This window comes from Filicampus tigris, chromosome 1 (genome assembly GCF_054856515.1).
Source record: "Filicampus tigris isolate MCC_2025a chromosome 1, RoL_Ftig_1.0, whole genome shotgun sequence".
NCBI classification, from domain to species: domain Eukaryota; kingdom Metazoa; phylum Chordata; class Actinopteri; order Syngnathiformes; family Syngnathidae; genus Filicampus; species Filicampus tigris.
The window spans coordinates 10,845,845-10,863,178 of NC_141217.1; the positions used below are offsets into that span (position 1 = coordinate 10,845,845).

Below are 17,334 nucleotides of genomic sequence, written 5' to 3' on the forward strand. Positions count from 1 at the left end.
CCCAAACAGCCATACACTGCTTCACACAGACACTCAGTCACAGGCCATTGGATTGTAACATGGAGAAAGTTGCCCAAATTTTTCCTTGTTTTTTGAAGCCTTTAAAATGCCATAGCGTCCTTAAAGGGAAGTAAACCCAACCATTTTTTTCAAGAATATGTTATGAATATGCACTAGTTGAAACAAGGCATTCTGATTAATATTGTGTTTGTGGAATATGAGTTAAGTGGGAAAATCCACCCCTTTTTAGCCATCTCAGGGGGCGGCCATTTTGTCACTTCTGTCGACTGAAAATGGCATCGCAGCTGCTCAGGGCCCTGCTGATGACCAATCATGGCTCAGTTTCGGAAAACAGGTGAGCTGTGATTGGTAGTTACCCCTGAGATGGTTAAGAACAGGTGGATTTTGCTGCTTAACTTGTATTCCACAAACACAAGATTAATCAGAATGCCTTGTTTCAACTAGTAGGCCTGCATAGAACATATTCTTGAAAAAAAAAGTGTGGGTTGACTTCTCTTTAATTCTTAACATATTGACTAAATTTAAACACAATAATGTATAAATGCAGACGCCATCGAGTCAATTTCTGCTTCCGCAATGTAGCATTGTGTGTGCGTTCAATGCTCTGATTTTAATTGGAATGAAGGGAGCCGCTTTGATTGTCCAGTCGGCTGCGTTCCCTCGAGCAACGGCACACAACAGTCCAAGTGCCCCCTTATGCCCGATTCTACCTGTGCAAAGTCTTGGAAACTACCAATGAAAGAAAACTCCCCCGCAGTTACAATAAAATAGCATTCAGAAACACATTAATAACATTTTGGTCAGGTGCACAATATTTAAACAAGTGCCAAGGAAGCATGTTGAAAATAATCAGAGATGGGCGCTTTACCCTTTTTTGCTGGTCCGTCCTCCGTCCGCGACCTGGGTATCCTTCCATCCTCGTCCCCCGTCCTTATTCATAGAAATAATCATCCTCCGACCCGCCCGTCCTCATTCTTTTAAAGGGCTTCCGTCCATACATTCCGACTGTCCTACCACTCGCGCACCCCCCGCCCCGGGTGATATTTGAAACAAAAGACTGACTCACTGCACACACGTGGAAGCCTCACCGCAGCCGGACTCAATGCGTCTCCTTTTAGCACCTTCCAGGACATTTCTGGAGCTCTATGTACCTTTAAGGACCTCGGAAGCCTCAATGCATTTAAAGGAGACGCTGTCAATACACTATCTGTGAACCCTACATGATGTAAGTCGCACGTGCGCAGGTCTTTGATCGCTAACTACGGCAACTCCACTAAGATCAAATACCTATAAAATGCCTGCGCAACCGGTAGTGCAGTTTCGGAAAAACAATAAATACATATTACATACTAATAGATAAGTGCCCTCCCATCTAATATATTTCCGGTATCTTTAAATGGAGCTCTACGAAATGAGTACACTAAAAATGTAAAGCCCCTCCTTTCCCATCAGCACTTTAGAAACAGTCATCCATGCCTTTGTTACATCACGGCTAGATTACTGTAATGCACTTTATTTTGGAGTCAGCCAGTCCTCCCTCAAACGTCTCCAGTTTGTCCAAAATGCTGCTGCCCGCCTACTAGCTGGAGCACATCGAGCACATAACACCAATTCTGACCTCCCTCACTGTCTCCCAGTGCATTTTAGGGTTCAAATTTAAGATTCTCCCATTTGTTGATAAATCATTAAATGGCCTGGCCCCGGGGTACCTCTACGAGCTCCTCCACTCCTACGCACCTTCCCGCAACCTCTGGACCAAGCGCTGCTCGAGGTCCCGAGGACTAAGCAGAGCCTCAGAGGGGATCGAGCCTTCTCTGTCACTGGTCCTTCCCTTTGGAATGACCTCCCATTGGATATTAGGGAAGCCCCCTCTCTGTCCACTTTCATAACCCGGTTGAAGACACATTTCTATTCTCTGGCTTTTCATTCGACCTGAGACCTGAAATTTGGGGTCTTTTCCGCTGTCTATTTTATATAGTGTTTTATGTTAATTGATTGATTCCACTTGTTTTATTGTGGCTATTTTGTTCTTTACATGTAAAGTGCTTTGTTACAGCTCTAGCTGTTGTGAAATGCGCTATACTAATAAAACGGTATTGTATTGTATTATAAAGGTAGAGAAACATATTTTAGGATGTTAAATTATATCTATCCTTAATCACAGGTTTAATGTGGAGCAATTATTATTATTATTATTATTATTACAATTAGTAATAGTAGTAGTAGTAGTAGTAGTGTACAGAGTACAGAGACATTAAATATGGGAGAGATAAACAGGTAATGAACAACACTGATAAAATGGAACATTTTAGAAGGTCACTGAAGAGGCTTAAAACAAAACAGGCCGTTAAAATAGTAAGCAGTGTGATTTTATTTAGACTCTCTTTTAGTTGTTTTTTGTTGTTGTTGTTGTTAGAAGGCACAGTTTTGTGTGTGTTGCTTGTGTGCTCAGTTTGTAATTCTCATGTTTTATGGAAAATATGAAGATATAGAGACCTTAGAACGTGTATTTGTTATTGTATATAAACCAAAGTGTGGCCACATTGGAACGTACCGTTTCGGCTGTTACGTTCCAGGGCGTGTTGTTGGTCGAAAGACTGTGGTCATTCCTCATCCAAATAAATGTGCACGTCCACTCATTCCCACTTCAGTCTCTGTAAATATCCTGACTGGTGTTAAACGTCTCGCTCGTCCTAACCGTGATCAGCAAAGAAGCTTTTTTTTATTTATTTATTTATTTTTTTAAGCAAAGAAGCAGTGTCCGCTCGTCCCAGCATAAATCTATGTAGCTCATGCTCACTTCCACATTTCCTCATTCTCATAAATCAGCCACGGAGAGGTTAATCCTTCTGATATGTTGAAGTGATCATTAGTAAGGATGTCCACATACATTTTGGTGCCAACTGATCACTGTTTTTGGACGTTATAAGCAATGAAAGTACAATGAATTCCAGTGGAGAATCGGTGCCTCCAGTGACTCCGACCGAACAAGGATAGAACGGTAGGGGACGCGGCCATTTTCCTCATTAACAAGAGGCGTTATTCATCAGTCACTTCAGTCACTTATTTCCTACTTTCTCCCAAATGTATTGATAAAATAGAAAATGACAACTCTTTCCATTTTCCTGATCAAAGAGAATATAAAATGAACTTGTTAGTGAAAACATGGCCATCCCGGCCCCACCGTCCCTTTAATGCGAGCACCACTGCTTGAAATAAATAAATAGCATTTCCAACAGACACTCTGTAGTCATCAGACTAATTGCAGGGCACGAATAGTCAAACAACTGCTCACATTATACAAACATTAAAGCAACACTGTGTCCTATGTCAGTTTTTGTTGATTATGGCGGTGTCATGTGGCCAAAAGTGTTAGTGTTTTGACAAAAGTCAACCACATTTCCCATGCGCGCCAGCGCGTAGTGCCGTGAAATCCTGAGCTCTCGCTGACCTACTAGTTGGACTGAATTACATTTCTATTTCCAGTGGATGTGTGAAAGATAGCGATGAGGTAATTTATCTAGTTTTGTTTAAACAATACTTTTGTTTTTGATTTGTTTTGGGCTTTCTTTCATGACATCAGTAGTAGCGTAGTATCAGTGTATTTTTTTGTGTGCCATGGTCGCTCCCATCCTCCTAAATTGCTTACTACCAGTAAAAACGATACAGACACCCCAGGGCATGACAAAAGTAAGTCAATGTTTCATCGAAAGAGTTATGAATTTCTTTTTAATCAAGGTCGAATTCTTGCCCAGTGCTGCTTTAACACCTCCAAGCAATATATAGTCTTCAATTAGACATGCATGTTTTTGGAATGTGGGAGGAGACTGGAGTATCATGGGAGAATTATATGATGCAGACTCCACACAGGGAGGCCGGAGCGCAGATTTGAACCCACGACAGTTTTCCATTGTGCCGCCGCATTATTATTATTATTATTATTATTATTATTATTATTATTATTATTATTATTATTATTATTATTATCAATTCCATTATTTCTATTATCGCAGATGTGTGATTCACTTCATGAATATTGGGCACTAGATACTTTGATGTGCTATCATCTTTCCTATGGCGGTGTATGAATCCATCCAGTCCGTGCTTCGGCTGGCGTTGCAAGTAGTTCCGGTGAATTAACGGCGGAGTGAAGTCAGGAGAGCCGGTCTCCTCGGGTCTACCTACCAGTCGACCCGAGTCAGACGCCGACATAGGGCTGAGACGTCCGTAATGACAGTCGGATGACCACAGCGGCGGCTCTAGTGACACGCCTGGCGAGCACCGAGCATGCAGCCCCGGTGGTGACAGAGAGCAGACGCCAACCGGGAGCTTTTGTCGTCGAGTCACGTTGGGAAGTGCAGTCGAGCCACAGTCTGGGGCTTCCGAGCCGGCGTGCAAAAATTAATACCCGGTTCGTGTTCACTTATCACGGTGAGTAGTCTGCGTTGCCAATTCGAAATTGGTGACAAGCAATGATCGTTTCGGATTGCAGCGTATCTGGATTGCAGCGAGGTTTGAGCAAATTACATATCACAATGTACATGCATGCATGAAAATCATTGTGTCATTCTTTGAACCAAATTTATGCCTGGTAAAGTAAACTTCTCGAAGCTTACTGTAGTAACCTTGCAGCATCCCGACTGTGTGACTGACGCCCTTGCAGGTCTGCTTATTCTATATTGTCCATGTGGCGAATTGAAGTGAGCAGTAGACAGTTACAACTGTCTTGTGCATGCGAACACAGCCTGCACAGTAATATGTGCTGAGAGGCGACTGGTTCTTTTCTTCATGCCATCAAGCACGTTTGGTAGACGTGACCTTTGCAAAGGTATATGAGGAAAAGTTACATCCGAAAGGTGAATCTGTCTGAATCACTTACACGGATTCCACACTGATCTTATGATTACATTTGAATATGCTAATTCGGATTTACGTAATACTTTGACCGTACCACTGTTGTTGGAAATTGTAAGTGATGAAATACTAATAAAAAAACATCCTTAGTTCCAAGCAATGGCAGCAGGTGGTTGCTATTGATTTTCCCCTTGTAAGTCTGTTTTAAGTGTGTCATCATGCAAAGTGTGGTCAGCAATACACCCAGTGGGCCACGACTGCCAGAGGTGCTTTGTACATTTTTGGCAGGTGTAGCAAAATGAACGGCAGAGAGTTATGCGGGTTTTCTGGGTGAATACAGAGTTCTTATATTGCTTATGTAGCTTGGTAGACAATCATGGCTACTTTTCATAGCATAGTAATCACTTGTACTTGTGTAGTTACATGGTAATTGCAGTTGAAAAGGCACGCAATAAAATGGTAGTAACTGCATAGTACTCACAAAGTGGCAATGTAATGACTAATGATATAGTCATGCTATAGTGACTACTGTTGTACAATAGCATGAGTGTAGTAATCCAAGCATAATGAGCACTCATGCACTCGTGTGGTAAATTGCCATTGGGTACTGTAATGACTAGTGGGTACTTGTATTACTATCCTGACTCTATGGCCATTGTGCGATACTAGTCATATGGTCATGCCTATTGACTAGTCATGCCATGGAGCGATAGTTAATACCATGGAAATTGTTAATGGGTAATAGGACGGTTACGTGGCAACTAGAAGTTGGTACCACTGCAAAGGTGGGCGAGTTTGTGCACTCAGGTCACAGTGATGAATGGATGGGGAGTGGGTGATTGTGCAATAGAGTGTCATAAACGATGGAAAAAAACCCTTAATTTTGGGTTGCACATGATTAAAACGTGTTCAACTAACACATATCATTTGCTTATTTTTAAGGAAAAGAGGGAACAATTACATCAGTTTACCACAGTTTAATTATTTTTGACCTGTCTGGGGGGGAACTTTTGGTGGTGGATAAAGTGAAGTACCTTGGTCACATCATCAGGAATGATCTCTCTGACGATGATGACGTTCAAAGGCAGTACCGCAAACTGTACGCACAAGCAAATTTGCTAGTACGAACATTTGGAATGTGTACAGATAAGGTGAAAATAGCGTTATTCACAGCCTACTGCATGCCACTCTATACCGCCTCCCTGTGGTGTCGTTACACGAAATCTAAATTTAGGAAGCTGCAGGTTGCATACAACGATGCTCCAAGGCGAGGTTCCTCGTTGGACAAGTGCTTGTCTGCTTTTTGTGCAGAACAATGTAACAACATTGAATGCTTGTATGGATTGTAATTGTTTTACCTATTCTTTGTCTGTCACTTTTATGTTTTTTTTATGGACCTCTTCTGAGTCAGAAATAACGATTGATTGATTGATTGATTGATTGATTGATATGTTCAAAATGCGTAATTCCAAAGGATTTTTCCCCAGCAAGGAATACTCGTCCAGAGTTTGTCATTGATTCGTGAGTACTTAATGTTCATAATGTACATAATGTTCTTTGAGGCCTAACGATATAATGACTGAGTAGCCAAGTGATAACATTGTACTGACTTGGCTGATTACTTGCGCAATACCGTGATTAATGACTACTCTATACTAATGCGATAGTGTTGTCATGATTTTTGGGTATTAGTGCAAGTGTATTAGTGTGGAAATTAAACTTTAACATAACAATAAGTAAATGCTTGTGCAAATGGTTGGTAATGGAAATGGATTACTCCTGCAATAGTGTGTCCAGTAAGTACTGAGTACTTAAGAGTGTAATAACTCTTGAGCACTTATGGAGTAACTTAGCAACGGCTAATTACAACTTGTGTAATATTTATTAATGACTACCAAATACTTGTGCTGAAGTATGTAATAATTGCTGAGTACTTGTCAATAATATAGTACAACCACTTAATAGTTGTCTAATAATGTTTTAATGACTGAGTACTTGAACTGCCGTGTGTAATAACTGCTTAGTAGTTGTATAGTAACACAATAATGGCAAGTTAGCACTTGATTAATGTGTTACTGACTTTTGAGTACTTTTGCAATAATGTACAGTAGTAATGGCTATTTAGTAGTCGTATAAGGTGTAATCATCATGAAGTACTCATGGTAGTTACATATTAACTAATACTTAGTACTAATCAAATAATGTGGAAAAACACCTAAATACTTTTGCAATAACTTAGTAAGGACTACCTAGTACTCATCTAATGACAGCATGTATAATAACTCGTGAGTACCCTGGCTAATAGGAAAGTAGAAATTGGTGAATTATTGGTTATTATTACATGATCCATTGGAGCTATGTTCAGCCTGGGTTGTTAGTGGAAGTCAGAAGTTTTGAAATCAAATAATCTCCAAGACATTTATATTTATGGATGATGTAAAATGAGTTTTCCTTGATATTAAGGTGTTTGTGGGATTGTATTTTGTGGTATATTTAAACTATTATAACCCCTTCACTGTTGTGGACATGTACATCCATCAACTGTAATCCAACTGTTTACTGCCATGGGTGTATATATACGTCAAAATTGTCAATGGATAGGCTTGGATGACGGTCTCACTCAATTTGTCACACATGCAGAGTTCACAAATATTAGTGACATCCACTGATCTGAACTACTGTAATGACTAACAATTCCCTGTAGCTGGCGATATTGCATTGCTTTTTTTTGGAGATCAGCACATTTTTTGAGTAGAAGATCAAGATTAGGTGGTGAATTGCAGCTTATCGTGTCGATTATGCGATCCGTGTTCTACTGTTGATCACTAAAGAATGTAAAAAGCTGGAAACAAACTTTTTTTCTGGTGAAAGAAGAGAGCCTACTCTCTGCTTTCTTTTGGTAATTTATATATCACAGAACGCAATAGTCTATAGGTCCTGAAGACAAAATGCTGCTGGCAATATGGGGAGCTCTGCTTTGAAAATGGATGGCCGTGAATGAGTTCTTATAGGCCATAGATATCAAACTCAAGGCCCGGGGGCCAGATCCGGCCCGCGACATCTTTTTATGTGGCCCACGAAGGCAAATCATGAGTATTGACTTTGAAATTGTCTTCAATGTTGACACAATGTACGATTGCAAGCATTTTTTACAAATCCCTCCTTTAAAATACATTGAAAAACAGTTGAACAAACTAGTTGTACATCAATTTGTTGGGTAGATGTGGTAATATATATCATACATTTGTATGGGTTCACAGTCGTAACGGCCCTACGAGGAACACCACAACTCTGATGTGTCCCTCGACAAAAATGAATTTGACACCCCTGATATAGGCAATGAAACATTTTGGGGGGCAGGCGGGAATGACCTTTTTTTTTGCTATTTGGTGGCAGGGGTTGGTCCCTGTCGCCATCAAATAGAAGACATTTACTATATCCTTTTACCAGTCCATTTATTTGTTGTTCATGGTGATGTTATGTTGCCCCCCCCCCCCCCGTACTGGATGTATTGATGTAATGTGGTTCCAAAAAGGGGTCTATAACCTCACTGTAGACAATGACAAACACTGTAAAAGAGTCATTGCTGTAATCCTGTCGGAGCATGGAGATCGAGTTAATGCACCACACGTTCATATCTGTAAAAAACAAAAAACGGACAAGGTGAAGTGTGTGCGCGTGTATGTGTATGTTTGTGTGCGGCAGCGTCTGAGAGCGCGTCACGCTCTGGGTTTGGATGCGTCTCTAATTCTTATCAAGATGAGAGCTGTCTGAAAAGATCTCTCTCATCATTATTTGCTGTGAGATTTACTTGCGCTCGTAAATGGTGTTGATTGAGGGTAATTTGGCTTTTTAATTGCTGAACAGCTGCCGCACTCTGCTGATTACCATTGTAGACTTTCTCAGTAGATCACTCTTAGACCCCCTAAATGCCTCATTAAAACATTATGCAGAATCGCGTGAAACGTGAAGAGAAGGAACCCTCATAATGTTTTACTGATTTGTGTTTTATCATCGGAAAGGTCGTTGTAATTATCATCGATGTCAGTAAATGCACTGTGGTAATGACTTTTTGAAAGTTGAATTAAGGGCTATTTGTGGATCCGCTACATGCCTCTCGTTTTCTTTGCTAAAGATGAACTCGGCTTGAAACTCTCTCAATCTGTCACGCCTGTCAAGGTATTTCGTTGTCTCCTTACTTATTCATTAGGACTTAGAGATTCATCTTAGGTGACTTTGCTTATAAGAAACGTAAACATGTTTGAGTTCGGACGACAAACTCCCCAGAAATGTCTTTTGTAGGGAAACTATTTCTGGGCAAACATACAGTATGTGATCTATTTATTTATAACGCTGATCTTTGTTTTAGATTGCTCTTTGCCAGAGGTTTGCTGAAGTATGAACGAGATTTCAAATGTTATCTTTAGACATGGGTTCTTATGTGTAGTAGATTTTTGTCTGTCTTTCTACAGCATCTTGAAGCTTCTGCTTGGTGTGTATCATCTCCTAATTAAAAGCCCAAAATAGACATGTGTTTGATGTGCGTAGCTGCCTTAACCACCGCGCTGACCCATATATCGTACCGCATGTATACTGTCCGCTGTATGTTCTCTTTTAAAGACCTTTTCGTACTGCTCCCATTTTCCAGAATGTGCGTATCTTCTATTAGTAAGAAATCTGTTTACTGGATAACGTACTTAGAAAGACTATTCTTTTAGTGTACACCCGCATTCTCGATCGTGTTGCCTGATGCCGTTTTCTAGGCTGTCCTTGAACACAACACCTCCTTAGACCAGCTGTGGGGAAAAGTGCCTTGTAGCTTCCCACCATAGACAATTAAATTACATTTCAATTTGTGTCGTTTGTTTGAAATATAGTCACTGTCGTGGTACATTCGCCTGACTACATTGCAGGCAGGATGTTTTCAGTTCCCTCTCAGTGTGAATGTTTGTCTGCCTCTATATGTGCCGATCAGTCCAGGGTGTAGTCCACCTTTTGCCCGACATCAGCTGGTATTGACCCCAGCTCCCCCGTAATCCTGAACATTATAAACAGTGAAGAAAATGGATGTATGCATTTACTCATTCTATAATATGGAATCATTTTTAGATCGAATTGTTAATTCTTTAGCCTGAATTTGATACACTTCTGTCGCTCACATTTCAAGTCTGTCAAACTCATTAACAAACAAATGAACAAATACAGCGGAGCTGCCAAAGTTGATGCCCAAGAAGATGCATAATTCAGAGTGCATATTTACTGGAAAGAAATACACACATATCTTTCCTGGCCGTACACTACTGTACAGTGCAGTTAAAGCGACATTGAGTTGAGATTTGAAAAAGAATGGAATGCTCCACAAAGTCAACTCAACTGATGTGAAGAGTTTCATCTGTCAGGCAATATTCTCCACGCCCAAGTCAAGTCATCTCTGCCGGTGTTTTTCACCCTATAAGGAGCCAAGGCATGTTTTTTACATCAAGAAAATATCACAGCACACCACCACCAACAGAATAACAGGCTTATTGTACTTTCTATCATCATAGAGAATTTAATTGTTCCGCCTAGGGGCATAGCTTGGTATTTTACTAAAAATTTGTAAAATTTGGCATACGGCATGTGAACCGTTTATCGTCTTCAGCCTACAGCCGGGTTACCCTATTGCCGTCCATTTATCCGCCATTTTGTCCGGCCGGACCAAATAGTAATCGCCTAGAGGCCGGTCTGACTTTCATTTTAAACGGGCTTCCATTAGCATTTCCGACTACCAACTTCAACAAACCGCCACTTGCGAAATTGATGCCTCTTCAGTAATCCGCTCTCCTCTTGCTTCCATGTGTGCGTCACCAAATATGAGTTATCATTCTATTCCACCTATTCGTATTTTGACTGTTAAGAATGCTCCCACTATGTTGTCTAGTCACGTCAAATTAAAACCCACATAGCAAAGGCATTTGGGCCAGATCAGGCATGAAGTTGCCACAGGTGGCATTCAGTCGGCACCGGCATACGGCATGTGAACCGAACATGAACCAGGACCGGCAAAGGAGACACTTTCTTAACTCTGGCAGACAAGATGTGGGCCAGTTGTTGAGCGATGTATCTGGCCCAGAAATCTATTTAGATCTCTGCCATATGGCCATCTGTGGCCATATGTGTATAGCCAGTCTTCTCCCACCCTTAAATGCAGGTTCAAAAAATATTTTCTGCAGTCTTATTTTAACATCACAGACGTAAGTATTGTATTACATCGTGACACGCGCACACCATTTCGATGTGCCACCTTTGGTTACGTTAAAGGTCGACTGACGTCAGCGGAAGAAGCCAGTATATAAAAATAAATAGCAAAACCCACCTGCACTTGGCCCACATACCTCAATGAATTACGGTCCATTAGTGGTCCACATCTGGTATCCACAATGTCGGCCACATAAGACCCATATCTCAACCAAATCATAGAACCATAGCTGGCCTAGGTAACTGTACAAGTAATTATTTTAAAAAGGGTATTTATTTATTTATTTATTTAAAACGCTTTATTCTAGAACACAGATCAACACATCAAAATAACAGCCAGGGGGAGACAAACAGGAAAATAAATGTACTCTACAAAAATATTATAACGCTAAATACAAAGTCTTTGAGTGCTTTCCTATTTGTGCTATTCCTATCGTTTTAATATACTGTCTGACTTCATTTTCAAACATGAAAAAAATGTGGTCTTCTGTGGCTCCGGTTGAGGTGGTGGTGCGGTCACCTGACTTCGGCGTGGGTTCACTTCCCACTCGATAGACCACAAATGTGAGTGTGAATGATTGTGTTTGTGCCCATAAAAAAAAAAAAGAGTAGTAGAGAAAAGTTTATAAATGAATTAAAGAAGAGTGTGGTGGTAGTGTTTAGTCTTGAAAATGTGACGAGGACAGAAGGGATTAAGTTTAAGGCTCTGTTTCAGTTTTTCAGAGAAACGGGGTTGAGAAACAGAATTTAGGTTTTACTCCTAGTACTGCGCAATAGCCATAATACTACTCTGACCCACACTCTAGCACAGTAGGTGGCGGTAATGCACCCCAAACGTTAGCTGCCACCCACCAATAAAGATAAAAAAAGAACAAAAAGCAAGAATAGATAACGTTGACGCTGTTTCAGCCACAGGTGCTTCTACTCAACTGGCAGGTAAACGAGCTCAGTGGATTAGAAGCACCAGTGGCTCAAAACAAACTGAGGCATGAACACTCCAGGTCGACATCCAGCAAAGACGTGGTGAGTAAATGCATTTATTTTATGTTTTGTATAACGCCTGCCTTTTGTATGTTATTCAGATTCAGTTTCTGGTGGCACATATTTCAGCCCATAGTGTCACACCTAAAGCATCTTCAAGGGTTATTTTTATTGACCATATATTGGCAATGACATGCACAAATGTCTGTTTTCTTCACACACTGTCCATCCTTCTTTATTTGCATCAGTTAAAAAAAACACAAAAAATGTCTCTTCGTGCTACGACCCCTCCTCAAGATGGCAACAGAGGAAGGATCTAACATAGGTTTAAGAGTTGGACGGGTAAATAAAAAAAGTGCTTTAACAAAAGTCTGGCCATTTAAACACAAAAGGGATACACCACACAACACTACAAAGGGGAACAACTACACAAAGACAGACTATACCACACAATGGAGTTTACACTCCAGAATCCCGAATGTCGAAATACACACACAAATGGAAGGCCACCAATCATGAAGGCGCAGGGGAGAGCACCAACAATTTAATCGCCATGAAACATCGTGGGCCATAACATTTGTACAAAGCTGTAAACATTTGGGAAACACTTGATCTGACACCACAATATTAATTTTAGTTGAAATTATTCTTTTTTTGTAGTCAAATTACATGACAATACAAAACGTTAATTCCAAACCATGTTTGCATGTTTTAGTGTAACTGCCTGGGCCATACATTTGGGGTCAAAGACCAAGAAATCGATGCTAAATCCAAAGATGGCTACATCTGGCTCCTGATAGGGATGATGGCAGGAAGGAGAGGATGAGAACAAAAGAGGGCATAGAGAGCACAACAATCTGATGGATGGATAAATGCTGTTCAAGAGTATGCTGCATGCATCCCAGTTTGGAGTCTGTGTTCAGTGTTTAAAAAAAAGTGCAGTTTTCCAGTTATGTGGTTCTCAAGTTCTTTAAATATCTGTTTACAACACTGTAGTTGTTGAAGCTTTTTAAAAGAAAATCAGTGTTAAATGTGGCTCGTGAATGAAATGGCTTAGTTAAGGTTGAATTAAAGGGACACTTAGATGAGCTTAACATTGGCACTTATATAATAGGTTTGCATGTAAAAATGACCAACGAATCAGTACTAAAATGCCCCCCTCAAAAGACTCTGTAGTGATTTAAGGTCTTTTTTTGTGATTAGATTTACGACAAATTGCCCCGCCCCTCTTTGGGGCTGGGCTCGTTATTTTTTCGGTCTCAGCGAAACCAATATAAGCTTACCAATATAAGCGTGGTAATATTGCTGGCTTTGTCAGTTCTGTTGTCTAAAACGGCGACCGATCGCCACCAAAATGCAAATGTACATTACTACTCTTGTCCACTTTAACCTGCGAAAGTATAAACGTGTTCTGCACAATAGGTTGGATTTATTGACATAAAACGTGATCACATCATGATCACCTCCACAAAATCAAAAATACCGTGGCGATCGCTTCTCCACTTACACAGGTTGAAGCGGAAAACCAAACAGTCTGTCAGCAAGTCACCAGCTAGTGACTAGCCTTTCACCTTTCTCCCTGGTCTTACTTAAACATAAATCAATGATTAGTGCAAAACTGTCACTCAATAATACAATACACTGTCAAACTTAATCCGATTGGACCAGAGGTCCGTTGCAGAGGAGACAAAAAAGGGACGACTTTCAGACGTTGAGTTACTTGCTCATGGGTTGTATTGTACAGGCGGGGCACACACTACACTGCAGATCTATATTTGCCCGATTTATTAACTAAACGCTCAATTGCCTGGGTAAATAGCAGAATCGCCGGTAGCCATGGATGTTGTTGTTGTTGTTTTCGCACTGCGCGCTTGTGGGAGGAAGCGGAAATGCAGAGGAAACTACGGTGGCTTAGATACACCAAAAATAACAAAATCTAACGTGCCGATTTGAATGTTTTTAACATCGTTTTATCCAGAAAATTCGGTTACGGTTCAAAATCGCTTAATCGAGCAGCCCTATAGCAACAACTAGTTTCTGGCCGTTAAAACAAAAGGTGTTAGCACAACAACATTAGCTCATTACATTGGAGGTGATCATGAGCCTTCGTCTTCATGTCGCGGGGTTGCTTCTCAAGCAGTCGCGTGCGTTGTCGGACATCGCTTGCAGCCGTGAGAGTGAAGCGGTGTCAGAGTGAGGTAAGATCTCATCAAACAGCCGGGGTGTCTTGAACGTGCGCATCCGAGCCCACATCCGAGTGTGGCCGCATTGGAATGCACCGTTTCGGCTGTTACGTTCCGAACTGGACGGCGTGTTGTAGGTCGAAAAACTAGGGGCCATTCCTCATCCAAATAAATGTGCACGTCTCCTCATTTCCACTTCAGTCCTAACCGTGATCAGCAAAGAAGCAGTGTTTTTATTTTTATTTTTTAGCAAAAAAGTTGTGTGCACTCGTTCCAGCATAAATCTACGTAGCTCACGCTCACGTCTGCATTTCCTCATTCTCATAAATCAGCCACGGAGAGGTTAATCGTTTTGATATGTTGAAGTGGTCATTAGTAAGGATGTCCACATACATTTTGATGGCAATTGATCACCGTTTTTGGACGTTATAAGCAATGAAAGTACAATGATTTCCAGTGGAGAATTTGTAATCGGCCCCTCCAGTGACTCTGGCCGAACATGGATAGAACGGTAGGGGGCGCGGCCATTCTCCTCATTAACAAGGGGCGTTATTCATGGAGTCACTTATTTCCTAATTTCTCCCAAATTTATTGATAAAATAGAAAATGACAACTCTTTTCATTTTCCTGATCAAAACATATATAAAATTAACTTGTTAGTGAAAACATGACCATCCCGGCCCAACCATCCCTTTAAGGCTGATATCAGGAACCAGTTCTGGGGTCTCACTTATCAACGCTGCGTACGCACAGAATGGGGCCTGAACGATGCGTACGCAACTTCCTGCGCAAAGTAGTATGTGACCTATCAAAAAAAACTTGACGGGAAAAATTGCGCAAGTGTACAGCGGCCGGACTTATCAAAGCTGCGTGCGCACAAAACAGGCGTGAAAGATGCGTACGCAATGTGCTGCGTTAAGTACGTGACCCTCTCCCTGAAAAATTGAGGAGAAAAAGAAGAGAAGCTTCCTTCAGCAAATCTCCTATCTCGTAACTTAATAAACAAAGGACACAAAACCAGTCTATTCTTTTGTCATCACTTTTGCATTTATTGTATATTGTCAATGAAAGACTGAACAGTGCTTCTTGAATTTCTTGATCGTGCATCGATGACTCAAGTTGCCACAATATGTCACATAAAAAAAACAACTCATCGGGGCTTTGGATTTACTTAATTCGGACGGTTGCACATGAATAAAAATAACTGACGTAATTGTCTACTCTTAAAAATATTTAAATATAGTGTAACGAATTGGGTTATGTGTGTTGTGATTTGTGTTTTGCTGATCGAGTTGTGTTGTTCCCAAGGTTCCTGAATGCATTGCATGACTCGCTGGATGGGAGTGTGCAAGTGAGGGAGGAGTTAACGGAAGGCGAGAAGGAACAGAGATCCGTGTGTTCTTATGACGGTGTTCTGTTTTTGTACTGTAGTTGGCGTCGGCTACCGCCCACAGTTACCACAGTAGCCTTGTTGGAATAATAAAAAGGGAGATAATTAAGCTACCTCTGATGTCGTGTCTTTGGAAGACGTTACGTAATATGTTCGTTTTACACAAGTTTGTCACATGCAACCGATGTACATGTCTGAATTAAATAAATCCAATTGATTTTTTTTCAGTTAGTTGATGGTGTTGCTGCGCAGTCCACCTGCAGCGCGGCTACGCTTGCTGGGTCACGCTTGGGGTTCGCAGCCGCACTCACGCGCGAGTCACTGGCAGGGAACCAAATTGCGCTGATTGCTGAGCTAAAACACCCCGGCTACCAATGACGCAGCCAGCACTTTTTTCTCAAATTTTTTTGGGGTGCATTTTACTGTAATGTACACAGATTTATCACATTTTAACCATATGCGCAACCAATGTACACCAATTACGTAAATTGAATAGGCTACTTTTTTCAGTGCAGCAACATTTGCATTCCCAAGTTGTGTCCCTCTGTTTGAGCGCACACCTGCGCCTGCCATCCATAACGATGGAGCAGCAATTAAGTCTCGATGGGTCGCACCATTGCAATTGTATAATCATCTCCGTTTAAGTCCGAGCACTTTGTTTTTCCTTCTGTCCTGACGGTCGTGTTTGTTGATATTTTTTGTACGATGCCAACATATGCCACCAAACAAGATTCCCTTCCTTGTTTCCACCCCACTGAAAGGCATTGTCGTCATGATTCATCTTTCACAAAGCATTGGCCAGCATGGCTCATTCGTTTTCATGTACTGCTTTTGCACTGACCATATAACGATATATTTGGCCATGTAGCGGGCGGTACATTCGGGCTCCCAAGTTCAGTGACTTATCAAGGGAAAATGTCCTACAGGTGCATGTACGTACGCACGGTTTGATAGGTCGGATTTTTTTCACTTTTAGTTTGAATCCTACGCACTCTTTGATAAATGAGACCGCTGGTCCATAGTAGGCCCAGCTATGGTCATACGGTTTGGCTGAGATATGGCCCACATTATAGATACCAGATGTGGACCCCTATAGGACCGTAATAAGGAACCAGTTCTGATCCATCATAGGGCCAGAGTCGGGCCAGCTATGGTTACATAACTTGGCTGAGATAGGGGCCTTGTGTGGCCCACATTGTGGATACCAAATGTGGACCACTAAAGGACTGTCATTCATTGAGGAATGTGGGCCAAGTGCTGGTGGGTTGTGTGGCCCATCAATGGGCCACACCAAGTTTGCTATCTGGGAAGCTAGTGGAATCATATTCCCTTTTTGTTGTTGTTTCTCTTGGTTGAATTTAAATGTGCTGCCTTTTGGATCATGCACACAATGTTTCAGTACATCTTTAGCAGATTGACTCATTCTTGCAACCAAGTTAACTGTACAAAATGATTATTGTTTGCTTGCCACTGCAATATTCATTGCATAAGTTATTTCCACAGCTGGGCACTTGACTCTTTTTGGCCCGTCCGGCCGCGACCCTCCGCCCTTGATCTGGGTACCCTTCCGGTCTCGACCCTCCGCCCTTATTCATAAAAATTATAGCCCCGTTCCGCCCCCCACCTCATAAAAAAAAGTGTCAGTGCATGACACCGCCAAGAGAGAGA

The 17,334-nt window shown here is 41.4% G+C and overlaps 1 protein-coding gene across 1 annotated transcript in view; it reads left to right on the plus strand.

Annotated features, from left to right (window-relative positions):
• Positions 1–4,168: 4,168 nt before the first annotated feature.
• LOC147152740 (forkhead box protein J3-like) overlaps positions 4,169–17,334 on the plus strand; it is an 89,873-nt gene continuing 76,707 nt past the window's right edge. The window contains exon 1 of the mRNA XM_086052018.1: positions 4,169–4,452. The gene's annotated coding sequence lies outside the window, so the exon portion shown is untranslated. The remainder of the gene's footprint in view (positions 4,453–17,334) is intronic.